This window comes from Nipponia nippon, unplaced genomic scaffold, assembly GCF_047370975.1.
Source record: "Nipponia nippon isolate SJK-2023a ecotype South Korea unplaced genomic scaffold, ASM4737097v1 scaffold_1, whole genome shotgun sequence".
In the NCBI taxonomy this organism is placed as follows: domain Eukaryota; kingdom Metazoa; phylum Chordata; class Aves; order Pelecaniformes; family Threskiornithidae; genus Nipponia; species Nipponia nippon.
The window spans coordinates 84420055-84447408 of NW_028262290.1; the positions used below are offsets into that span (position 1 = coordinate 84420055).

General features: G+C 40.6%; 1 long non-coding RNA gene across 1 annotated transcript; it reads left to right on the top strand.

Moving 5' to 3' along the window:
- The first annotated feature begins 273 nt into the window (after nucleotides 1–273).
- Nucleotides 274–16609, top strand: LOC148057445 (uncharacterized). The gene is made up of 3 exons (XR_015702666.1): nucleotides 274–322; nucleotides 1793–1955; nucleotides 16007–16609. It is a non-coding gene; the product is annotated as an uncharacterized LOC148057445 (long non-coding RNA).
- Nucleotides 16610–27354: the final 10745 nt, after the last annotated feature.

Genomic DNA, 27354 nt, shown 5'->3' on the forward strand with positions numbered 1-27354 from the left:
GACAAAGCTGAGCTTTGACCATGCAGTACTTTTCTGGGGGGTGGTTGTTTGACTTTTTTTAATTTATTTTAATTTTTCAGTAGCTTTTTATTCCTCACCACCTCCTAGCAGTTGTTTTTAGGGTGGGTGGTTAGTCAGGTAATTTATTTATTGGCTCTGCCTTTTGTTTTTTAATAAAGGTACTTTCAGGTCCTTCTTGTACCTTCCAGGAGCTTCTGCAGGGCACTATATTAGCTTCTTCCTGATTGGTGGGTCCTTGATTTGTTAGCTGGTGTCTGACTGGTTGGTTGCTGTGTAAAAGGGGCCTGCATTGTGGAGTTTGGTGAGCATCTGGAGGATCTTGGCCTGGGTGAGATGGCTGTTGACACCCAGAGACTTCAGCAGACAGCAGTGCCTGAAGGCTGCATGGGATGGTGTTACCCCACAGGGCTTGGTGCTCTGGCCAGGGATGATACCTGGGCATATCAGAGGCTGTGACCCAGGTGAAGCTCCTGAGGAGGTAGCTGCCCTTTTGATCTGGAGCAGCTGGGACTGCCTGGTGGAGGCAGTAATGGTCTCATTTGTGAGAAATGAGTGATGGTGAAAGCCCTGAGTTCCTAGGTGGAAATTTGTCCTGCACTTAGGTCATAACAACTCCATGCAATGCTACAGGCTTGGGAAAGAGTGGCTGGAGAGCTGCTCGATGGAAAAGGACCTGGGGGTGTTGGTCAACAGCTGGCTGAATATGAGCCAGCAGTGTGCCCGGGTGGCCAAGAAAACCAACAGCATCCTGGCTTGTATCAGAAATAGTGTTGCCAGCAGGACAAGGGAGGGTGAGGCCGCACCTCGAGTACTGTGTTCAGTTTTGGGCCCCTCACTACAAGAAGGACATTGAGCTGCTGGAGCGTGTCCAGAGAAGGGCACCGAAGCTGGTGAAGGGTCTAGAGCACAAGTCTTATGCGGAGTGGCTGAGGGAAGTGGGGTTGTTTAGTCTGAAGAAGAGGAGGCTGAGGGGAGACCTTATTGCTCTCTACAACTACCTGAAAGTAGGTTGTAGTGAGGTAGGTATCGGTCTCTTTTCCCAGGTATCAAGTGATAGGACGAGAGGAAATGACCTCAAGTTGCACCAGGGGAAGTTTAGATTGGATATTAGGAAAAATTTCTTCACAGAAAGGACAGACACTGGACCAGGCTGCCCAGGGAAGTGGTTGAGTCTTCATCCCTGGAGGTATTTAAAAGACAGGTAGAGCTGGTGCTTAGGGACATGGTTTAGTGGTGGACTTGGCAGTGCTAGATTAGTGGTTGGACTTGATGATCTTAAAGGTCTTTTCCAACCTTAATGATTCTATGAAATATTACAGGGGGGAGGTGAGCAGGCTGTGTGCTATTAGGGAGGATAAATGGGGGATTGACTGAGGCTTCGTAGAAACTTTGCAGAAGGAAGAGCCCAAGTTCTGTGAGGTAGGGAAGGAAAGATGGACATAGAGAGGCTATGTTTGAGTGACTCATGGATGGCGACCTGTGAGATGGGAGAGGCTTGAAGCTTTTGACTTTCAGGAGTAGGAGAAAGGCTTCTTCTCTGATGACAGATCTGAACATATAGATATATGGGTACTGTGCTGTAATACCCAATACAGAGGAACAGGTTTTGTTAAGGAGGACCTAGGAGAGAGCTGGGCCTGAACAGAGTACTAACACCATTTGGAGATCCCCTTCTGCTGGGAATGGAAGCACCTAGCTGCTGACCAGACATGCTGTCACAGAAAGTTTACTGCTTGCCATGGATTTAAGACCTGGATTTGTGGTGTTGCAGAGAGACCACAGAGAGCCTGAGGCCGCTTGCTGTGAGAGGTACTGAGAGAACTGGCTGATGTCATTGTAAGGCTGCTCTCTATCATCTTCGGATGGTCATGGAGGCCAGGAGAGATCCTTGATGACGGAAGACAGACAGACAGATGTTGCACTCATCTTAAAGGGTAAGTGGGAATATCAACGGAACCGCAGGTAGTGGCTGGTCAACCACACTTCACTGCCTGGTAATACCATGGCGTTAATGGAACACATACTGGCCATGTGAAGATGATGGGGAATAGCCAGCATGAATTTACCAAGGGTGAATCAAGCTTGACTACCCTGACTGTCCTTTATGATAAGATTATAATTTGCTGCAGGGTTTATGGATGTAGGGAGAGCAGTGGCTATTTTCTGCCATGGCTAGAAAAGCTTTTGACCCTGTTTACCAGAGCATCATTGTATACAAAGTGGGATGTTACAGTGTAGATGGGTGGACTAACAGCTTGGTAGAGTGCTGGCTGGATGGGTGGCCCCGAAGGAAAGAGGTTAACAGTTTGTACTCTACCTGGAGGTCAGTTGCAAGTGGAGATCCTCAGGGGTTTATCTTGAGGCCTATCATGTTCCATGTTTGATCAATAACCTGAACAAGGTGAGAGAATGCACTTCTATCAAGTTTGTGGAGGACACCGAACCCTGGTTTACAGTTGGTATGCTCCAGGGCAGGGCTCTAAATGACATCTCTGTATGGGTGAATGGTGTTTATAGTTAAGGTGTAAGCAGATTGACTTGGCTTGGGGACTAATGCTATTCTTTGTTATACTCTGAAACTTGTTACTACCATGACAGTCATTTCAACAAATTTTATTTTGCAGAAATTCTGAAATGAGCTTAAGGTAACTTCTGATCACAAGCCTTTATGTTCATGACTTTGTGTTGTTCATGGAACAGTTGTGCTTTGATCTGTATTTTAGCTATATATACACGTACACACACAGGTATGCATGCATATATAAAATGGTATGTCACTATAAATGATAATGATATAGTGACATCTGCTGTAGTTGTTTTTTTGAACTGACAAAACAACTCAGTTCTTTTCATCATAGTAGTTCACTTATTTTCTTTTTAAATAAGGCATAGTGGAACACCCTATTTTTAAAACTGATTTAAAAAAACAGTGTTTTTTAACGTTGAAGGAATATTTCCTGTGTGTTGGTTCACTATATCAGTCAGTATTTCCAGTTACCCAAGCTGTGTTGATCAATGTTGTTTGGATAACTTGGGTTTGTTACCTGAGGAACTGAATATGGTGTAAAGCTCTGTGAACTAGTGTCCAGTGTGCTGGTACATTCACATAGTGCAGGGCCACAACGTGGATGTTAGATTAAATTCCAGAAACAGTACAAACGTGCAGGCATAGCTAAGGATTCCTGCTCATTAGTCTGAACTTTCAGTGCTGTCCTGAAGTAGCTACATTGCTTTCAGTTCTAAAGTGGGTATAGACATTTAATTGCCATTGTGTTGACAAAATCAGTTTTCCATCATATAGATGTGATATGATGAGCCAAGCATAACAAAGTCAAGGTGCTAATTCTGTATGGAGTTCTACGGTGATGTGACTTATATCAGAACACTGCAAAAATCTGGTGGCAGATATGAGAGCTGGCTTTCAATCATATTAGTACTTGTCAAAATAACTCTGTATAATTATCTTTGGAGAAAAGAAGCTTTCTGCACAATTAAAAATCTAAGTTAATGGCTATTATGAGGGATTTTAAAAATTGCTTTGCATCAGGCTGAGTGAATTTTGCATTACATTTTTAATGTCACTTTTTACACAAATGCTCTCATAACTAAATCTACTTGCAAAAATGTCAATTGAAAGTTAACCCTCTTTGAACCAAGGAGTAAAATACATGCAACTGTTTCTAATAAACTATTCCAGGCACACTTGCAGTCTGGCAAAAGGCTGTTCCAGTTGTAGGGTGGGACATATTTACCTTGGTTTTCCTGAGCGCTTATTCCAGGTGTGTGTTGTGTAGTTCTTACGAATCAGCTCCTGAACAGGATAGAATGCTGTGCTGTAAACTGCAGTGATTAAAGGCCTGCAACAAATTTGTTGCCTGATTATACATACCTGGCATCATATGAGATGCCAAGGGTATCCAGCCAGGCTTCTGGAGGCTATTCAAGAAGAGCCTAGGTCTGCTGCAGGTCCTGTAAAATACTAGGCAGCCTGTGGCAATATAACTTCATTAGATGCTGTGCTGGCTTTTGGCTGGGATAGAGTTAATTTTTCTTTGTAGCAGCTCATATGCTGCTATGTTTTGGATTTGTGATGAGAACGGTGTTGATAACACAGGGATGTTCTACCCATTGCTGAACAGTGGTTTTCTGTTTCTCACACTGCCCTGCCAGCAAGTAGGCTGGGGATGCACAAGAAGTTGGGAGGGGAGACAGCTGGGACAGCTGACCCCAACTGACCAAGGGATATTGCACAGCATATGATGTGCTCAGCAATAAAAACTGAGGGGGATGTTTGGAGTTATGGTGTTTGTCTTCCCAAGTAACCGTTACACATGATGGAGCCCTGCTTTCCTGGGGATGGCTGAACACCTGCCTGTCCATGGGAAGTAGTGAATGAATGCCTCATTTTACTTTGCCTTCTGCGTGCAGCTTTTGCTTTCCCTATTAAAGTGTCTTTATCTCAACCCACAAGTTTTTTCACGGTTACCCTTCCCCTTCTCTCTCATTCCACTGTGGGGGGTAGTGAGTGACCAATTATATGGGGCTGAGCTGCCTGCTGGGCTTAATCCACAAAATATTAAGGTTTGACACCCAAATTAAGCATGCATGCCCATGGACTGTGAAGAAGGTGGATGAGGGGGACGATCTGATACACAATCCCAAGCACAAGTTTCCTATCTCTGTGAAGACCCCAGAGAATATTCAAAGTTCACAGGCCAGGTTATGTTCTCCTTGATGGATGGTTCTCAAAATTAACAAGAGTACAAATTTAAAATCCAAAACACTTACCTTTAATTACAGATATGAGGCATCTAATCAAATTTGATAAATAAGTATTAATTTTCCTTCTTGACTACATACAAATTGTAAATTATAAGGAATAATTTATATCAGTTTATTAGGATTTATTTGCTTCATTCTACCATACTTTGGTTGGGTTCCAGTTCAACTGAGAATTATGACAATTATTTACATGTATAACAACTTCATGAAAATCATTGTGTGTAGAAACAGGACTCTTATGAACATCAATTTGATTTAAGGAAATAAAAATATGTGCTTCAAGTACTCTTGTTCTGAAAACAACTTTTATGTACTTTAGTATTTCTCCAGTCCCTGAATATTAACAGAATTATTTCTTCCTATTGTATGGTGAGTTTTGAGTTGAGGAGACAATGATTAATTTCAAAAGTCTTTATGCATAAATGTATAAAAACAAATTCAGCAGTGCCATAGGGTGTAAATAAAAGAAATCCCTGTACTTTAGGAAAGATGTATTAGAGGCCAGTAAATTTGCACAAGCCAGAAAGGTAACACTGTAATGTACCTCCCACTGTGCTGGTGGTCCAAAGAGGGACCGGGGTACACCACGGAATGTCAGGGAGAGGAAAAGCTAGCTACCAGCCAGGACAAAGGAGGGAGAAAACTTCAACATCCTTCCCCTCTCAGCAAGGAGGAGGAAGAAGAAACACTCTCCATGAATATCACACTCTTCTTGTGAGGGGCTCAGGATGCCAATAGTTTGCTGTAACTCCCCCTGCTTACCCTCCCCCCATGTATGCCTGCACACATGCAGGTCCTCTGGATGAAGGATCCCTGGAAGGCTGGGCATAACCCAGAGTCAAGGGGTAGAGACTAGGAGGCGGTGGGCAAGTGGGAAGGGATAGGATAGATTTGATTCCTGTATTGACCTGTGTGGTTAGTGATGCTTCTCTGTGTTCTTCTCCAGTCCTGGCAGTATCTTGTGTCAAGTCTTTTTTTTTTTTTTTCTTTTCTTTTGTGGTTTGTTGAAAACCTGAGGAAAGGGAAGAGAGAGCTTTTGCTTTGGTCTTGCTGTCAGGCTGGAAGTCCAACTGGGCAAACTTTAGTATGGAGAAGAGGCAGCAGAGGTGCTGACAGTCTTACACCAAAACCTGAGGGCGAGAGAAAAGACAAAGCCCCTGAAGCAGTCTGAGAAGAGGTAAGAACCATGTAAAAAACCCAGGGCTGCTGCAATGTAGTTTCAGTCTCTGGTCATAGTCTGAGGAGATCAGAGCTCTGTTTTCTGTTCTCTCTTGTGACCTGGTTGAGTCCAGGTGCTTGGTCTCCTTGGCAGGTTTTTCTGTGAACTGAGGGAAAGGGCAGAAGGCCAGGCACAGCTGTAGGGGAGACAAGAAAGGAGAAGAGCAAATTCTTCCACTCTCCTGACCTCATCCTAGATGCCCGCTCTGCTGCTACATGAGCTCTCAGGGATGAACTGAGTAAAGGGGTTGTACATCAGGAACCAAAGCCTTGGGGTGGGCTTCTGGCAAAGTTTCCTGCAGTTTAACTCTCCAGTGCTTCCTCTGAGGGAAAAAATATATTGAAAGGGAGAGAGGAGTGTGGCATGGTAACAAGGCTATCTTGTTACCAGCAAGGGAAGGGGGGAAAAAATTGAAACAGGGGATCACTAAGTGCTCTTGATACATAAGCACTGCTGATTGATTGTAGTGGTACAGAGTTAACTTTGCAAGTCAGAAGATATGACAAATCATTGATTAGTGATACTTTCCTGTATTAAAGGCTGCAGGCTATCAGGCTGTGCATCAATCACACTAGCAGTAGGTTCTTAGTGCTAGAGGTGTGGTGAGGTACACTTTGCCTGTACCAGGACTCTCTACTTTTCGAAGTTAAGGACAAATAAAGGATAACTTTACGAGTGTATTCAGCACAGGCAATCATTGGGCAATCATTGGACATTTGAGTGTCCAAAGAAGGGCAATGAAGCTGGTGAAGGGTCTAGAGAACAACTCTAATGAGGAGCAGCTGACGGAGCTGGGGTTGTTTAGTCTGGAGAAGAGGAGACTGAGGGGAGACCTTATTGCTCTCTACAACTACCTGAAAGGAGGTTGTAGCGAGGTGGGGGTCAGTCTCTTCTCCCAAGTAACAAGCAATAGGACAAAAGGAAATGGCCTCAAGTTGCACCAGGAGAGGTTTAGATCGGATATTAGGAAAGTTTTCTTCATTGAAAGGATTGTCAGGCACTGTACCGGGCTGCCCATGGAAGTGGGCAGTCTCCATCCCTGGAGGTATTTAAAAGACAGGTAGACGTGGTGCTTAAGAACATGGTTTAGTGGTGGACTTGGCAGTGTTAGGTTAACGGTTGGACTTGATGATCTTAAAGGTCTTTTCCAACCGAAATGATTCTATGGTTCTGTGAGTCTATAATTTCAGTCTGTTGTAGTTCTTTACTAGCAACATAGAGAAACTATGCTGTTGGTATCCTGTTCTTTCCCGTCAACCTTACTTCAAATCTTAAATTTTCTTGTGGACATGAGGCTTATTAGAGGGTTAGCCTTGCCACATTTCCCTTCCAAGTAAGATGCATGAACTTTAGATAGGTGTAACATAGACTTTCACATCTGAAGTGTCTGGACTCTGTTCATAGGATCTGCATATACGAACAATTTTAGAGCAATTTATCTGTTGGCAGGGTGGCATGCAGGCATTTACTTGATTACGTGACTCGTTCACTGAACATACTTATTTCTCTCCATTGCCTGCGAATTAATCTGGGCAGCTGCTTGCAGTGTCGACATTGACACCAGAATATCAGCCCCACTCCTGCTGTCTTTGGATTTTATCTGGGGTTATTAGTATGTCGAATAGGGACATGATCTCTTGGGCTGTGTGACCATTTTGGACTGCATTTTTTTTTAGTATTGGAAGTTTGAACTCCGTATCCTTAAAACTTTAGAGGAAAATCTTTTCTCTGGGAATGGAAAAAACTTCAGCATTCTGCTGGAAAGCATTACAGCATTTCCCCATGGGTTTTTAAAAGCCTGACAGCAAGCACCAAAGACTTTCTGCCCTCTCTGCTGTTGCTAAGCCATAAATTCTCTTGTATTTCATTTGTTATGTCTTGTGTAAATTGCAGCAGCTCAGTTTAAATCAGATACTTATCTCTGGTCTTACTGACACCTCATTGTTCATTTAAAAAAAAAAAAAAGTTTGGGATGAAAACACCACGGTTATTTTAAAGGGACACTTCTAGAACAGTGTATGGTTGAAAATTTTGCAGTCGTACCTAATCTGTCTTCAAACTTAGGAGCTTCTTAAGGTTTATTGGACACCTGAAAGAGATAGTAAAGATCAGCTTCCACAGAAGTCCCAGGCTAAGTGTAGAACTGTAACCTCTTTCCCTAATGTGCAAGTTCTTGAAATGACAGTAAGTGAAATGTCGTATGGATTTCTAGATTTGCTTCAGTCCAGATTTGCTCTGAGCCAGAGCAAGTTTTCATTTTCCTGGTGGAGCTCAGTTTGAAGTTCTTTAGTTTTGCATGCCATTGAAAACAAGAAATTGAATGTGTATGAAAGGGAGGATTGAAGCAGCTTGTGGATGGAGAGCTGTGTGATAAAGCTATAAGCTGTCAAATGATGAATATATCAGGTGCAATGGGGCAGGAGGAATAACAGCTGCATGTTGGGTAGTTTGTACCCATGGTTCTGGTATATAAGTTTTCAATGTATATTGGAACTTCCACACACCTAATAGTCATTCCTTAATGCAATAAAAATATTATTACCCCAGATTAATTTGATATCACCAGCTATAAATTTTAACTTCTAATAATGAAAAATTATCTTTAATATTAATTTCTATGTACATGTGTGCAAGATGGTGGAAGTTTAAGTGAAATTTTAACACTTAAGCTCCATACAAGGGAATTTTCAGCACTGAAGTCAGAAGCTATGATTTTCAGAAGGTACAATTTTTGTTTTTGCCCAATACAGTTTTGAAACATGAAAAATCAGATTAGAAGACTTAAGAAACGTTGCTCAACACAATTCAGTTAAATCTCTATAATTCATACGTAAAGATTATACATGCACAGAAGTCAGAAATGTTTCTAAGTGTGTGCAGTTGAGCATGTGAACAATCCTAATGAAAAACAGATTTCAAATATAACTTTTCTAGATTAAGTGTAATGTTAAGTGCCAACAGGGTTTTTTAATTTATTCCAATTAGTTTTAATATATTTTCTATTTTCAGCATTTGGATTTTGCTTATTGAAAATGTTAGAGTAGGTCCTTATGAGTCCTTAGCACCATTAGGTTTCACTGAAGCTAGTGAAATCTTACTAAGAACCCAACTTATCTCATGAATTAGCAACTTATAGTGAGTAGTTTGATGTCAAAAATGTGCTTGCGGGAAGTGTTATTTCTTACTATGACAGTTTCAGTAGATCTCAGGTCTACCTACGCTATTCTATTTCATTGTTACATGTACCAATGATGATAATCTGTATTATTAAAGTTGAAGTCAGAATCTCAAGCCTTAAGAAACTGAGAAATTGAGTTTAACTTCTCAATTTGCTATGACTTTACACAGTGGTTGTAATTGTTCACAGTCTAACTGCAGATAGAAAGTAAACTAATGTAAAACCCTTCCAGTATCTGAGGAGATACAATTAATAACATAATAGCTCTTCTTTAACTGTAGTACTTAATTTGTTTCAGTAGCTGTAGGTGGATGTAACCACCCGGTACAGTCCCCGGTAATACAGCACAAGTGATTGCAAGTGTTGTGTCAGGTTACTGAGTGCAATGGGATCTATGCAGCATCTCGGACCTTGGTTCTGCTTAGGGAGGAATGCCAGATGTGTTTTTCCTCCGCTGTTTCTGTACTCTCACTGTATATGGCTCAGTTAGCAAGCTCTCAATGCATCAAATGGATTTCCCTTACCTGTTAAACTGTAGCCCTCAGAAGTTGTTTTTATATCAAAGTACACATACTTTAAATCCATGATTAGGTACCAAAACAGTCATTGCATGTATGAAATCTCATCGTCTTTAAGTTAAGCTACTATTTACTAATCTGCATTTTATGGTGTACTTCCACTGTGTTTTGGGTTGCTTCAAATATCCAGAGCCTCCCCTCCCTACCTACAGCTGCTTTGCATTACTTTTCCCATGCTGTATAATTGACTCTATTTGCTTCTGAGGAACTGGCAATCTTCTTGCTAGGGCTTTCTCTGAGAGGACTTTTGTTTATGTAGGACATGTCTGTTTTCTACACTTGTATAACCTTGAGTATTTGGAACTGACCATGCTGGCTAAGATGGAAGTCCAGATGCTAAATCTACATTTGGCTACACGTCTTAGACGTTGCAGCTATTATTGTGTTGGTTTTCCTCCTACAAAATAGAGCTGACAGCAGTGACCTGTGCATCTGTGTATTTTTAAAGGCTTCCCCTAACTTCAGTATAAAGTTTGGAGCTTTAATGCATACAGCCTTTCAAGGCTAGTGGTTGTGAAAGCAGCCACTCCTGAAAGAAACCTTGTGTCTTCCTCCTGCTGGTTCTGACATGAGCAGTACTGAAGGGCAGGTACTCATTTCATCATTTTGGGGTTTGTCCCCTTTGTATTTAGCAGCTTCTGTGGGGTTACCCGTGTAACTTTGCTGCCAGTAGTATGACTGTCACAGTAGATCTTGTGGTACATGAGGGTCTAAATCCATTCTGTCAGTGTGTTACAAGGTCTGGCAAAAATAACATAGTGTTTTTCCAGAGTGAAATCTGATCTCCGGGCTAGTATTTGTGGGCTTGCTTAGAGATTTACACCTCTTCTGTCTAAAGTCTACCCTTACAAAAACACAGGACTCACTCTGGAGTCTAATGCATTAATAATGTTCTTTTCTATTATTATTATTACAGTAGGAGTTCTGTTCCCTCATGCACAACAGAGCCCAGCTGAGACCCGTGAGACAGGCTTCAATGCTAGCAAATTTCTCACACATTTACTGAAATAATCTGCTTGCATCCTGAATCAGAAGAGTAGATTTTCCCACTGAACATCTGCTCCACATTTGGAGACAATGTGTTTCCATGTGTATACCCTGTTAAAAAAAAAAAATCAACCCCATTGTCTCTTTGAATATGAGAATTAGGGAACATGAGTGAAATCAGGAGAAACATGCCAAACAAAAGTGTTTCTTTACAATATGCTTAATGAAACTGCGCAGCTCCTCGCTGCAGAATATTCTGGTCTACTAAAAGTGAGGTGTTGTGGTTTAACCCCAGCCGGCAACTAAGCACCACACAGCTGCTCGCTCACTCCCCCCTGGTGGGATGGGGGAGAGAATCGGAAGAGTAAAAGTGGGAAAACTCATGGGTTGAGATAAAGACAGTTTAATGGGTAAAGCAAAAGCCGCGCGCACAAGCAAAACAAAGCAAGGCATTCATTCACTACTTCCCATGGGCAGGCAGGTGTTCAGCCGTCCTCAGGAAAGCAGGGCTCCATCATGCGTAATGGTTACTTGGGAAGACAAACGCCATCACGCCCAATGTCCCCCCCCTTCCTCCTTCTTCCCCCAGCTTATATACTGAGCATGATGTCATATGGTATGGCATAGCCCTTTGGCCAGTCTGGGTCAGCTGTCCTAGCTGTTGTCCCTCCCAGCTTCTTCTGCACCTGGCAGAGCACAAGAAGCTGAAAAGTCCTTGACTAGTGTAAACTCTGCTCAGCAAGAACCAAAACATCAGTGCGTTATCAACATTATTCTCATCCTAAATCCAAAGCACAGCACTCTACCAGCTACTAAGAAGAAAATTAACTCTATCCCAGCTGAAACCAGGACATGAGGTCAGAAAACTGGCCAAAATCATGGAAGCAAAAAGCATCTAAAGCTGCTGAATGTTGAGGTTTTCTACATCTGACTTATTTCAAAGTTCTTTGTGCAGTGAGTCAGTATAATGAACCCTGTCACAGGATACCCTGAATCATGAAGAGATCAGGTGACTTGCTGATATCCATGAGCACTTGGTGCTGAGAATCTAGTCCCAGTGGTCTTGTCTAGTGAATCACTGTATCATCTAACATATTTTATGCCATCTAAATCATACATCACCTAAGATGCATTGTCATCCAAGTTGTCCCCTGTTGTTCTTATGGCACCACATAAGTATCCCCCTTCACAACTGTGAAGTACCAAGAGTACTGGTTTCAACGTGTAGTTACGCTACCTACTCTCTATACGTCCAGCTCTTAAGGAAGCGCTCAGTTTATAGTTCAAGAATTTCAAGACATATACAAGAAAGGGAGTTTGGCCTGGCAGCACTCAGTCTTATCACAGCTGAATTTCAGGACCCTGGCTCCCTGTGTGGAATCCAGATTCCTCAGTCAGATGACTGCCGTTAAAACTGAAAGATGGGGAAAGCCAGCCGTGGGCTTTTGTGTCCGAGTCCTAAAGTGGTTGGAAGCTGGTTTATGATGTTAACTTGGGTGCATCTCCTTGCTAATGCCTCCTGTCTTCATCACCATGTCTCTTAGTAATGAAATATCAAACTCGCTCCTTAAAGCGCTGAAGCTCCCATCTGATGAACCAAATTTTTTGTGGTGCACCTGTAAACTATAGCACTAAAAATGTCACATTAAGTCCTCAGCTAATGAAGGATGGTATATCTTCTTTAACTCAACAGTGCAATGCATAATAAGAGATTCTGTCCTTTGACGTATTCATTTAGACATACGTAAGACACAGGAAGGTGAAATTTAAATGGGCAGTCTTATAAAGTTAAATGAAACCAGTAAGATTTCTTGATTTAAATTACTGTCTTGCTTAGGGAAGAAATTGAGCTCTCTACAGCTCAATTGCATATGCATATTGGCAGTCAAAAAACAATCTTTCAGTTATATTGCCCTAACAAGTCAAAGGTGAATTTTTAAAATGCCAAATATTTTTGTCAGTTAATAATTTAAATAATTCATCCCAGTCTTCCAGTTAGAGAAACAATCTAACAAGAATCTTCAAATGGCCATATGGTGTCAACCATATCCTCATGTAGCCTAGTGTCTTTATAATGGTGGCCTTGAGCAGTTTCCAAGAAGAAGAGGAAAAGGGTATAGTGATTATTCTCAACCTCTCTTGAATCAGGAAATATAAGAGCACAGTAGCCTTTACCATTGTGAAAACAGTAATATTTTGAGTTAGTCATTAATTCCCAGATTTATCATCCAGGGAGAAGAGGCTAAAAGGAAAATTGTTTAAAATGTGCATTTACCTACTGAAAGTGAGATTTTGAAGGTGCTTACAAAAATGTAAGTTGGGAAATAAGAATGTTGAGTTGTTCTGAAAAATCTTAAGCTTTCAAATAAAGTTTTACTATTTTAATTTTTTTTTAATAGTTTAAATGAGTTTTGTTTCAGGTGGGGAATTGCTTGCGTAAATAGCTATTAATAATGGATAAAAACCTGATGCTATTGCTTCTATTGCATTTGTGCTTAAAGGAACCAACTGAGAATCTGTTTGCACTGCTCTATGATATTAGCAAAGATGGTTCCTGCTCCTCAAATATTTTCTAGTCCAACTAGAAGTGATATAAACTGATGTTAAAATGACAAGAGAGTATATATACTATGAAGTTTGAAATGCTAGAAATAATATGATATAAAATGTGCTAACATCTCAGCCTTCAGGTGACTCTTGCAGCCTTTGGCAAGTGGATTGGCTAATTTATGTTTGAAGGAAGGTGTTTGTTATACGTAAGACTCAGACCACTATTGTAGTGAACAAGTCAATAGGATTTGTCTTTTTCAAAATTAGTTGTGAACTGACTTCTTAGAAGGTTTCATAAAACTATTGAATTGAATATATCAGACAGAATAGTTTATTTCACTGCCCCTCCATCCTACCACTTGTCCTGGTAAGACTTGTGGAAAGCCTGAATATGGCAGAATTTTAATGTGAACTCCTCTCATAGTCACACTCCATTGTTACTATTACTCATATAACTTCAATTAGCTTCTCTGATTTCTAAGATTGGTTCAGATTACTTCTATTTAATGAAACAATTGAAAAGTCCTCCGGTATCAATACAGGCTGCGGAATGGGTGGATGGAGAGCAGCCCTGTGGAGAAGGACTTGGGGGTACTGGTGGGTGAAAAGCTGGACATGAGTCAACAAGGTGTGCTCGCAGCCCAGAAGGCCGACCGTATCCTGGGCTGCATCAAAAGAAGCGTGGCCAGCAGGTCGAGGGAGGTGATTCTGCTCCTCTACTCTGCTCTGGTGAGACCCCACCTGGAGTACTGCATCCAGCTCTGGTGTCCTCAGCACAGGAGAGACATGGATCTGCTGGAGCAGGTCCAGAGGAGGGCCACAAAAATGATCAGACCACCTGATTATCAGGTGGGGATGGAGCACCTCTCCTATGAGGAAAGGTTGAGAGAGTTGGAGTTCTTCAGCCTGGAGAAGAGAAGGCTTCAGGGAGGCCTTATTGCAGCCTTTCAATACTTAAAGGGGGCTTATAAGAAAGATGGGGACAGACTTTTTAGCAGGGCCTGTTGCAATACGACAAGGGGTAATGGTTTTAAAGTAAAAGAAGGTAGAGATTCAGACAAGGTATAAGGAAGAATTTTTTTACAATGAGGGTGGTGAAACACTGGAACAGGTTGCCCAGAGAGGTGGTAGATGCCCCATCCCTGGAAACATAAAAGGTGAGGTTGAACGGGGCTCTGAGCAAGCTGATCTGGTTGAAGATGTCCCTGCTCATTGCAGGGGGGTTGGGCTAGATGACCTTTAAAGGTCCCTTCCAACCCAAACTGTTCTGTGATTCTATGAAACATGTTAGTTCATACTACCAGTCTCCTTGTGAAGTCTTTCAGAAGTTCCAGAGAACATTTCCTTCTGAAGCTTAATCTTTTCTGTCCTACTATAAGACACAGCCTGGTTATTCTTAAATTGTTTCTCCTAAGTATGCAGATGCATCTTTGTTAAAGAAGGAGCTAGCTGCTCAATTTACTTGGCTAACAGTGAGCTTCTGTCCTGAGAAGCCTTTCTTCTTTCCCATTGCGACATTACCCCTCAGTGGGAAATGTGTCTTAAACTTGCATGAAGCCTTTCATTCTATATCAGTCTGTTAAGTTTACTTAGTTTATAAATGGGATAAATATGTGTACCTACCACTAGCTCTTGACAGAACACAGACATGGTTATAATTAATCACTCTGGGGTGGCAGTGGATTAAGGAATATTGATCCCTAATGTCCTTCTTAGAAGGATGTTTTACATGCATGGCATTGCCTTGTTAACTCTAAGTTTTATAATTAAAGGATTATAAAATAAGATTACACTTAGAGTTAACAGGGAAAAGTTTGAGTGACAATGGACTCATCTCCTAAGGAATAATACAGAATCCTTGTTGCTTGAGACATTTAAAAATAGAGAGGGCAGCTGACCTTTTCCATCTCTGACTCCTATGATTCAAGCTTTGATTTTAAACAGCCTCATCAAACATTTCTCTTTGATATTTTTATTTTGAGCAACGAATTTTTGATGTTCAGTAGAACTTACTTTGCAGAGAATACACACAAAAAAAATGTTTAGGTTTAACAATCTAAATTTAATCATAATTCCTTTTGGTTGAAGGCATAATACATTTAATGCTTGTACCCTGATTCAGGAGAGGCAGTTAATTGAAAAGAAGGATAACTTTATTTCAAATATAAAAAGAACCTGTGTGTATTATGTTGTTATTGCATTTTTTAATACTGCACTTATTTTTATTTATGGTACCTTTAAAACCCCAGTTTCTGATAGGAAGCAGCTCTATAGAGTTTAATTGCTTCCAGCTGCAAACTTTGCCATGGAAGAAATAACTCACTGGGAAAATGCAAGGCACAAAGAAAGTGTATGTTCACGAATGAATTCTAAAAAAGATGTGCTTTCAAGAAATTTCTTTCACAGAATGTGTGTTTCTTTCTAATTCAGCTGGGTTCAAGTAGAGAGGGAGGGCTATTAAAATCTGCACATTTGCAGCAGCATAGAATACTGTCTTATGGATATCATTCTTTTGCAAACTGTTGATAGTGGTGTAAGAAGGGTACTTCTGAGTACAGTAGTAACAGAGGAAAATGTCATTGTGCAGAAGGTAAGAAATTCTGTAAAATGCAGTGAATTACACTGGTTTTGGAATGGTAGAAACAATGTTAGAAAACACACATAATAAAGGTGGTTCTTTGGTATCTGTAGGAAGAAGAGTAAAGAACAGAAGTATCACCAAAAAGTATATACTCAGTTTTGGAATTGTAATGCCTCCTGTCACCTGTGCTGGAGAAGATCCACTCAACTAACTCCATGTTTCAATAACAAATAACCCCAAGAATATAAAAAGTCTCAAAGTTCATATTAAACGTATATGCAGATTAAGTGGGCTCATGAATTTGATCAGCAAGGAAGAGTGGCTGTCAACAGAATCTGCAGAGAATAAAGTGTGCATAGCTGAATAGAGAGACATCTTAAGCAAATTACAAGTTGGATCAATGACTGCATTGTGTAAGGACAGATTGTTTAGGGACCATTTCTTCCATAAATATATTAATCAAAAAGCAGTGGTATTCCAGCTTGCCAAGTGCATCAAACTATAGAGTTGGTGGTAGCCACAAACTCTGCAATACTGCAGAATAAAATGCTGGAAAATGTTGCCGTCTCTTTTGTGAAATACAAGACCCCTAGGCTGACTGTGCAACTCTAAGGCTTCAGCTACATAAAATGTGAGTAATATGGTCCATCCATTCAGCTGAAACCAGCTGTGTCCGGCACAGCACAGCCCCAGCTTCTCCTCACACAGGCCACCCCTGCTGCCAGCACCTTGCCACATAAGCTCAATGCAGAAGTTTGTTTGTCTGCTATGGCTCGAATGCTTTGGAGCGTGGGCTATGTCTTCACTGGTTACACAACAGCAACCACATGGATATTACAATTATGATATTTCAATATGGAAAGCCTCGTTGTCTCTTTCTTGCTTTTCTTGTCACTCACTTCTGAGCAGAGTCTACCCATGAGAAGCTCCTTATTAAGGCAGCCATCTTCCAGGCCCAAAGGTGGAAGAGCTCCAAATCTGGCAACTCGTAGAGCTATTGGAGGAAAGGGTTACCACTGTGCATTCTTGAATGCATCAAAAAGAGGGGCTAGGGTGGAGTATTATCCTCTTATGGGAGCTACAACTACAGACAGGAAAGGAGAAAAGAAACTGGAACCTCTGAACAGCCTGGAGTGGAAGTCTGCAGGCTTAACATAAGCTTGCACAGAGGCAAAGAGTGCAGTAGCAAGAGAGGGATAAAGCTACTTGGAAGAAAGATGTTGAGAGAAAATCAATTGTAATGTGCTGAGAATAGGAAATGTAATTGATCCATGCCCAGGGCCCTAGTCCTCACAAGAAGCAAAGCTGAGAAGTGTGTCATGGTGTACATTTAGGGTGCCTCTGTCACTTTCACTCTGTTCCTCTGCGTTGTCCATATGTGTCAGAACTGAGAAGTAAAGCAAATGACAGCCACTCCAGGGCTGGAGAACATACAGTAAATGATGAGATTATTAAAAGACTGAGAGAGCAGAGGCTTCAAAAATAATTGAGCTTCACTTTCAAGAGAGAGTATTGGTAGGCTTAAATCAAACAAACCACATGTGGAAACTGTTTTATTTATTTTTTTTTCTTTTTCTTCTTTCTTTTGTTCTTTTTTGATGGGGGTATATTTTGTTTTGTAGTGTGGGTTTCTTTTGCTGTTGGGAGCATGAGCAGTGAAGAATGCAGCTGCATTTAGCTTGTATACAAATGGAGAGGTGATGTATCCCAGTTACGTGATTGGGAGAATGTGTATGGGAGGAACTGGCGAAAGGGTTTCTTTCATGCCTTTTGGTAAGTTTCAGGCCTCAGTAGAAGACACTGGATCTGGCTTTGTCGTTGTAATTCTGTATGTTCACAACTACTTTTATATTTTAAAATGTTGCATATCAACTCTGACTCATTCCTTCTGTTAATCAATTGCAGATGAAATTTCTTCTTGCTGTAAATTCATTACTGGCAAGATAGTGCTTTTTCACTTGCTTTCAATTGAAGGTAGCAGAAAATGTCTGGTCATAAAAATAAGAGGAGAAACAAGTGAAGAGAGAGATAAGGTCTCTGACTAATATAAATGAGTAAAGTTCTGCTGAATTTGGCGGAATAGTTGCCAAGGCTGGGAGCTGGGACCTGTGAGGTGCAGTTAGACTTCTGTTACATCTAAGCAAACAGCCTGTGAAGTATCTTTACTGCATTGTATTTTCTTCTCAATATTTTTTTCATATAAAAAAAAAAAAGTATCTGATTTACAGTAATGCTTTCCATGCAGGTTAAGTATTAATTTATTATGCATCTTGTATGCAACAAAAAATGTCTGACTTTATTTCCTAGGTAAATCTTAAAGAGAAGTCAAAATGAATTGACATTAGACATTGCTGAATAAATGGATGACTTTATCCTGCTGTAGCGTGACTTAAGCCAATGGAATTGTGTAAGAGATTAACTTCACCCACAATGTTGCTACGTTTTTCCATTGCATGCTGTGGTTTGCCATGCAGCTGAAGAACATATATCTTTTAATCTCAGTGTTTGGGTATTCTTCTGCATTCTTTCTGGGTGGAAGTGCACTGCTCATGTTTACTCTTGCGGCTTTGCTACTCTTAATCTATACACCACCTTGTTCCCTTAAATAGACAAAATAACTTGTTTGCCTTAACTTACGAAAGAACTTTCATTCCCCCCAAGGGCATCAGCCATACTCAGTTATGCTTTTTTGAGTTAAAGTAAAAATCTCTTCAAACAAAAAAAATCCTATGGCAGTTAGCTTGAATTTGGGGGGGGGGGGGGCGGAAGAGGAAAAGAATGCCTGTGATTTCCTATTTCTGATGAGACATGGAAATAAACAAAAAATAAGCTTTTTAAGTACAGCATCTCTGCTGGAAGTTGGGGGGTGGGGGGGGTGGCGGGAAGCACGGTAATCACCACTGTTCCACAGGAGCCATAAAATCCTGAGTGCCACTTTGGATTTGCTCCTCGGAAGAAGTGTGTCCCTGTGGCAGTTCTGAAACTTTAAAAGCTTTGTTCTTAGCTGGAATGACAGACTTGACTTTATTATTGATGTTCAAATACTTCTTTGCAACTCAAGAAAATGATTCTTTAAGAAGGCTCATGGGGATTTGCTCCTTCTGAGAGATGGATAAAAAATGGCAGCTACATGCAAGTCTTCTGTCAAATTTCTATTGTCATTTACAACTTGAGCACTGTATAATTAAAATCTATATAGAAACCCCCCGAGAAACAATCTAATTTTTCTTAAGTGTGTCACAGATTAAGGAAGATGCACATACTTTCCAGGAAATAAAATGAGTTATCCAAACTACTTTGAGTTCCCTTACCACAGCGTTTGGATTGTATGTGTTTTATTTGACTCAATGTCATGAACTAATGGATGCTATATTGTGAAAATGTAAACAAAGCCTGTGTCCTTATAATTGTGTTTGAAAATTTTGAGATGCAATTGCAGAATTTCGGGCAGGTACAAGTTGCAGTGTTTTTTTTCTTAGAGTATCTGAATACAGAAGAAAACAATGCTAATAGCTTTTATTATTCCTTTACAGTAAGACAATTACTCCCTTTCTTGATCTGTCACTGTGATATATATTTATAAAGCCCCTAAAACTCATGCAGTGTAAATAAACACCTGGACAATGGGAGAGGTATGTGAGGACAAAGTGGCTGGGAGAATAGTCTGCATGCCTGGGTCTACTGGAAAGCTCAAGAGATTGGTCCCAGCTCTTGGTGTTTAAAAACAATGAGTCCTTGTGTTTCCTTACTCTTTTGTAGATACACAGTTGCAAAGTACAAATAGTTACTACGATAAAGGATACTGATCCTTACACTAGCTAAAAGTTTAAACTTTTTATTTATATTTTAACAGTGCTGTGTGTTTTCATTTCTACAGAGCTGTCTGAAAGCATACCCATTAATATGTGTTAAGGTAATAAAGCTTATTAGGCTTTGAAATTTATTTTATGATGTCTGTCCCTTGAGCAACGGCTTGAGTGGGGAGAGTGCATTTCTAAGAGATCTGACCACTATTTCTGAATTACCTGTATCCAAGTATATTAAAATAGACCAGTGTACCAAAAGATGTGGAAGTTGACTTCAAAAGATGAGTAGAAAATACTAGCATAACAGACTACACTGTGTAGCTGGCATTGTCCCGTTTAAGTAAAACATGGTTTAATCTGTATGCTTGCTCTTCAGTCATAAATGGCATGTACTGTGACTAACAAAAATTCTGGTGGTTTTCTCAATGAATTGTTTGAAGCGAGGCTTCATGTTAAGCAATTACACATTTTATTCTGTGCTATGTTATGGAGTCTGTTTTCACACAGGTTTCGTTTTTTTCTTTCATATCTTATTCTTCTGTTACAGGCTCTATAAGCACAAGGGAAAATAAAAAAAATTCTTTCCTTAGGCTGTTACCAGACTTTTGAAAAATACCTATTTTTTAATTTTTTAATAAGAAGGCAAAATAATCTAAAGTGTCAAGCATTAACAGTTCACGGTGCACACTATTTTAGGCGATAAAATTCAAGGAATAATTTCAAATAGCGTTCTTAACTGGTGTGTGTTCTCTTCTGTAATTCAGCTTGTATGTGCCCTTATTTATACACTTAAATTTATACTTTCATTCAACTTAAGATTATTATGATGAAAATTATGTATATGTAAGAAGAAACAGGCTAACTATTTCAGTTGTGTCCAAAGTCCAGGGTTATTTTCAGATATTTCAGGAGGCAAATATCAACATAATTTTGAAAGAGGGTAGTTATAAGGGGTTGTATCTTTTTAGCTGTTCTTAGGAGTAGAATAAAGTAAATATTCTATATTTCTCTTTTAGATTTTGAATGTTGTGAAATCATTATGCAAAATCATTATGCAAAACTGTTGTTAACATAGAACAGCCTAAGAAACTATTGTGTTAGTGATTATGATCTTTAAAGCTTTGTTAATATTTTTAAATCTATACCATGGGATGGGGACTCAACCACTTCCCTAGGCAGCCTGTTCCAGTGCCTGACAACACTTTCAGTGAAGAAATTTTTCCTAATGTCCAATCTAAACCTCCCCTGGCACAACCTGAGGCCATTTCCTTTTGTCCTATCACTTGTTACGTGGGAGAAGAGACCAATACCCACCTCGCTACAACCTCCTTTCACGTAGCTGTCGAGAGCGATAAGGTCTCCCCTCAGTCTCCTCTTCTCCAGACTAAACAACCCCAGTTCCCTCAGCCACTCCGCATAAGACTTGTGCTCTAGACCCTTCACCAGCTTCGCCGCCGTTTGCACTCCAGCACCTCAATATCTTTCTTGAAGTGAGGGGCTCAAAACTGAACACGGTATTTGAGGTGCGGCCTCACCAGTGCCAAGTACAGGGGGACGATCACTTCCCTTGACCAGCTGGCCACGCTATTTCTGATACAAGCCAGGATGCTTTTGACCTTCTTGGCCACCTGGGCACACTGCTGGCTCATGTTTAGCCAGCTGTTGACCAACACCCCCAGGTTCTTTTCTGCTGGGCAGCTCTCCAGCCACTCTTCCCTAAGCTTGTAGCGTTGCATGGGGTTGTTGTGACCCGAGTGCAGGACACGGCACTTAACCTTGTTGAATCTCATACAATTAGCCTCGGCCCACCGATCCAGCTTGTCCAGATCCTTCTGTAGGGCCTTCCTACCCCCAAGCAGATCGACACTCCCACCCACCTTGGTGTCATCTTCAAACTTACTGAGGGTGCAGTCGATCCCCTTGTCCAGATTGTTGATAAAGATGTTAAACAGAACTGGCCCCAGTACTGAGCCCTTGGGAACACCACTTGTGACTGGCTGCCAACTGGATTTGACTCCATTCACAACTCTTTGGGCTCAGCCATTCAGCCAGTTTTTTACCCAGCAAAAAGTACACCTGTCCAAGCAATGAGCAGCCAGTTTCTCCAGCAGAATGCTCTGGGAGTGCTATGTGGTGGTTTAACTAAAAGGATTTTTAAACATTTTCAGTGTAACAAAAAAAAAAAAAATTCTTCAGACTTCACAAGACTGGCCATTATAGGAAATAGCAACATAATGCTGGCACAAGGGAAGATACCTTAATAAATTAGAGGGAGTTTATGCCTTTCTTCTCTACAGAAGGAAAAGCTTGACAGAAGGAGTATATTTTCAATATATAGATCAATAAAAAGAATGTTAGCCAGGCCTCTGTAGCATGTCAGTTTTCTAAAGCAAGGAATAGTTCTTCCTTTCTTCAGTTGACTGCTGTTGAGGATCTGAATCTTGCCAGAAGTCATTCAACTTCAGTATCTCTGCAGCTGTAGTACTCGTCTTTAATATTGCACTAGAATGAAGCAGAATTGAAGTCGTATTATGCGTAAGCTAGCAGCAATGGATATTGGACAACCTTTGTTGTCAGCATAGCTTGGTACACCTTTCCCTTAAGCCAAGATACTTAAATAGAGGTTCTTCAAACCAGATTTCAAGGAACAAAAAAGAAAGACATTTCATATGCTTATCTTCAGTTGCAAAGAACTAAAGTTGACCTTTTCTCAAAGGTTTCTAACTTTTCTCAAGCTAGTACTTTAAAAATTAATATTACTGCCCGAAATATTTGTTATATGTAAATAGTTTGAAGCAGGAGTGGAAATATCCTCTCAACACTTCCCAGAGGCACCCAACCATGAATTAACTAGTTCAGTCTTAGAGGGTTCACGTACATGCTAAGTTACCAGAGCCTACAGAATTACAAAGTACTAGTACTAGCTGATCCATGGTAACTATGTATTTCAGATGTAAGATAAGGCATTCAGTATCAAACCTTTTTCGCAATAATCATTCCTACTGTATTGGGTTTGTGTGGCAAAGTTTTGGTAGTGGGGGATTGCAGGTGTGGTTTCTATGAGAAGATGCCAGAAGCTTCCCCCATGTCGAATAGAGCCAGTACAAGCTGGCTCCAAGACGGACGCGCTGCTGGCCAAAGCTGAGCCAATCAGCGACAGTGGTAGTGCCTCTGTGATTTAAGAAAAAAAAAAAAAATGCTGTGCAACAGCAGGCGGAAAAGAGGAGTGAGAATATGTGAGAGGAACAACTCTGCAGACACCAAGGTCAGTGAAGGAGAGGGAGGAGGTGCTCCAGGCACCGGAGCAGAGATTCCCCTGCAGCCCATGGAGGGCTCCACAGCAGAGCAGGTGGATGCCCAAAGGAGGCTGTGACCCCGTGGGAAGCCTGCGCTGGAGCAGGCTCCTGGCAGGACCTGTGGACTTGTGGAGAGAGGAGCCCACGCTGGAGCAGGTTTGCTGGCAGGACTTGAGATGCTGTGGGAGACCCACGCTGGAGCAGTCCATTCCTGAAGGACTGCACCCTGTGGAAATGACTTATGCTGGAGCAGTTCATGGACAACTACAGCCTGTGGGAAGGACCCACGCTGGAGAAGTTCATGGAGGACTGTCTCCGATGGGTGGGACCCCACGCTAGAGCAGGGGAAGAGTGTGAGGAGGAAGGAGTGGCAGAGACAACGCGTGATGAACTGACCACAACCCCCATTCCTCATCCCTCGGGGGGAAGAGGTAGAGAAAATTGGGAGTGAAGGTGAGTCTTGGAAGAAGGATGGGGGGAAGGTGTTTTAAGATCTGTTTTTATTTCTCATTATCCTACTCTGATTTGATTGGTAATAAATTAAATTGATTTCCCCAAGTTAAGTCTGTTTTGCCCATGACAGTAATTGCTGAGTGATCTCTCCCTGTCCTTACCTTGACCCACAAGACTTTCACTATACTTTCTCTCCCCTGTCCAGCTGAGGAGGGGAGTGATAGAGCGGCTTGGTGGGCACCTGGCATCCAGCCAAGGTTAACCCACCACACCTACCCTGCATCTTCAATGGAAAACATCCTGTCTCACTCTCATGGGAAACAAAACTGGGAAACTAAAGCCCAGGCTGAGTTCACAGATGTGAACACAAGACTGTTTTCTCTTATAGAAATAGTTATCCATTCTGATGCTATTTTCTGCATTAAAAAACAATAAAAATATTGTTCCAAGTGCACCCTTGAACAGGGCTTCAGTTCAGCATTTTGGGTGTATAGAGAAGTGAAAGAGGTCTGAGTAGAACCCCTTCAGTTTTCTCTCTGCAATAAAGTATAAAAAAACTTTTGTGGCTTATGTTTATAGAGACTGCAGGTAGCAAGCATCTCAAATTAAATGAAAAGTGGCTGGTAATTGCTCTAAGCTGTTGTGAGAAATGCAACATTAAGGTATCTCTTACTCATCGTTCTTAATGCAAAAAGAGGGAACTGGAATAGTACATGGCTGAGATGAACACAACAGAGGAATGTGGCAGGAGAATTCTCCTGAACAAGCTGTACAGTAGTCAGCGATTCAGACTTTGCTATTTCTTCAAGACTGAAGCAACAGAGGACTTTTTTTCTTTTTTTTTTTTTTACATTTTTTGTTTGCTTCAGCTCTCCTCTGGTTGCTCCGTGCATTTGGAAGAATAGAACTAAATTTGGGCAACTCCTTGATCTTTTTTTGCTTAAAAAAAATTTACTATAGGTTTCTTCACTCTGGTGAAGGCAAAAGCACAATTTTTTTTAAGTGCACTAAAAAGCAGGCTGGGAAGTGTTCACATGAGATTAATATTTTTCTGGTTTCCTGTAGTGCCGTGTTTATTCTCCAAGAACTCATGGCACTACCATAGAAGAAATGGAATAAGTACAAGGAAAATAGTTGTAATGTTTGGAGCTAAAGATCATTTTTTATTTGTATAAAGCTTAGTTTTTCCTTTCGTACAGAAGGCAAGTTTAGTGGGAGAGATTCAACTTTACCTAGAGCCACCTGTCTACACTCACCCTTGCAGTGGCTCTGTCTCCTTTGCTGTTCACTGATAGCGAAGCAGTGGGAAAAATCTGATGATTAATGGCAACAGAACCAGCTTTTCAAATAAGCACCAAAATTCATAATTTGTTTTCAGAAACAATCCACTCCGTAATCCAAGTTGGAGGGGAAGAGATGATATCATCTGACCCTGTTAAAGCTGAGAATAAAGAGGAGAATAGGATCACAGTCAATAAAAAATAACAAAATAAGGGTGTGTTAGCATAACACCCCTCTAGTTGGGCATGGCTATATAGAGTCAAGAATAGAATCTCTTTATGGTGGTAGAAAAAGTGACCTTCTGGAAATAATCACAAGATGTAAACAAATCCAAAGAGAAGCAGAGCATTATTAGAGACTATTTTTTTACATCTGGGTAAAATCTTTTGTGTTGCCTCATTGTTATTTACCAAAACGGTTTATGCTCTAGTTCTCAGTGAAGATGTTTTTATTCTTCCTGTGTCTGAAGTGTTTAATCTTTACTTATTGAATACTTAGCCATGATTAAAGTAATGATGTCTGAAAGCCGTCAAGGAGCACCTTTTTTGCTTCTTCTATATTTTTCTTTTTAAGAAGAGATTTGTTGTTGTAGTAGCCATATGATAGTCATCTTCTATGCTAAGCATCTCCTGGAGGTCAGTTCTTGGTATGTTTTTACTGACTGCTGGGAAGCACCTGTGACTCTTGTAGCTCATGATTTGACTTATGAAATTAATAAACTAAACATACTGTATTCACACATTTTTCTTAAGGCTCTCCAACTCACCTGAAATACAGATATACTCAGATGTTCTGTAAGATTGAAAAACATTTTCTTTACTAATTTTGTTGTGTATAACTGTGATTCTGTTTCTCAGCTAAATCAATTCCAAATCCCTTGATTGTTACAGATCCAGATCCTTACAGATCCAACCCAGGAATATTCCAGTCTGTAATATTTATTCACTAGAAAACAAATCTTGCCAGCTTAGGATTTCCAACTTTTTCACAATCAACTTTTAGTTCCTTCTGAAAACCTTTTTTCCCTGATACAGTTCTTCATCAAGGGGATGGCAAGGAAGGATAGAAGAGAAAACTTCTGACTGGGCAGCCTTGTATCAATTTATACTTACATATAATGTAAAGGATGAAAGGATGGGGTTTTTTTTAAAATATGGGTTTGGTTTTTTGGAAGGGTGGGTTTTTTTTTTAGAAGGGAGAGTCAGTCAAAGACTGTATCCAGATAACTTGCCTTACTTTTTTCTAGTATGGATAGAAGGGGCAAGGTAGGGGAAAAAGAACATGGTCCCTTGACAGACATGAGGTCTTACAGAAGAAAAGATTTTTTTTTTCTTTAGTAGATGTAATATCTTCTTATGTAGGATTTCATAAATTCTTGTCTATCAATTAATATGACTAAGATAAAACCCTAGAAGGAGAAGATAGCAGAATAGGTAGCTTCTTCATCTCACTTTTCAGGAAAGAGAAGTGAAGAGGAAATTACTGATGGAAAAGAGTAAAAACTAAAGAACTTCAAGGAGACCTTGATAGATGTGTTCCTGAACAAGTGGAGGGTTATAACATCAGTCTTCTACTCTTTGCTTGCCCCTATCCAAAGAAGCACTTTGAAGGAAACCTCTTTTCTGTCAAGATTTGTGTTTAAGGTGCTCATGGTTGCCATCATGACAACAACACAAAGAGATTTCTTCCAATGCATCTTAACACTTTAAAGCTCTACTTGGAGTTCTCTTGGAAAGTGGTAGCAGAATCATTCAGCGTATTAAGAAAATCCAACCATTGTCTTAGGGTAGGACTAAAGGGGGAAAAATGGGGAGTATTTGCCTGTTTTTTTGATGGGTTTTGGGTTTTTTTTCAGATGACTTAGCATGAGGTATGTCATATTTTGTAATGACTCAGAGATTTATTTAATTCTGATGATTCTTCAGAATATTCAATTATATTGATAATTACATAGCAGCATCTCTTTTGAAAAGTGCTAAGACCTTGCAGTTAATGTTTAAATTGTATACTAAGCTTCGAGCACAGTAGTGAATATACAATAATCATAACGCCTCTAGATATATTATCCCTCACAAATATGGAAAATATTTGTGCATTCAGTACAGAGCCTGGCTGAGGGCCCTCACTTCTTCTGAGATAGCTGTAGCTCTGTTGCTCTTTATGCCTCTCTCAAACTTTACTGTACCATTTTTCTGATTTCTGTTCAACCACTTTGATTTTAAACTTCCAGTGCTGTGTTCTGCCTAACTCCTTTCCCAAATCCATAGCAAGGGAGCAGTCAGCAAAAATGAAGCTTTCAAATGCTCACTAGATTTGCTCTGAAATAGTTCCAGTGCAGCTAACCAGAGTTGTGCAATGACATTGCTGTATAGAAAGAAGTTTGCAGCTATCTGCTCTCAGCAGCCATGAAGAACGTACCATCTCTTGGGCTGTCCACAGTCCCACCTGGAGCAATAGCTAAACATAAAACCTCATGATAATACTGTTATGAGCAGGCACAATGGGAAGATGTTTGGCTGTTAAGGCAGTACAACTGAACAGCCTTTTGCTATTTCATCTAAGGAATACATGGCAAATTGCTTTCAGTCCATGGTCTGCTCATTGGACCTCACCAAGTTCTCA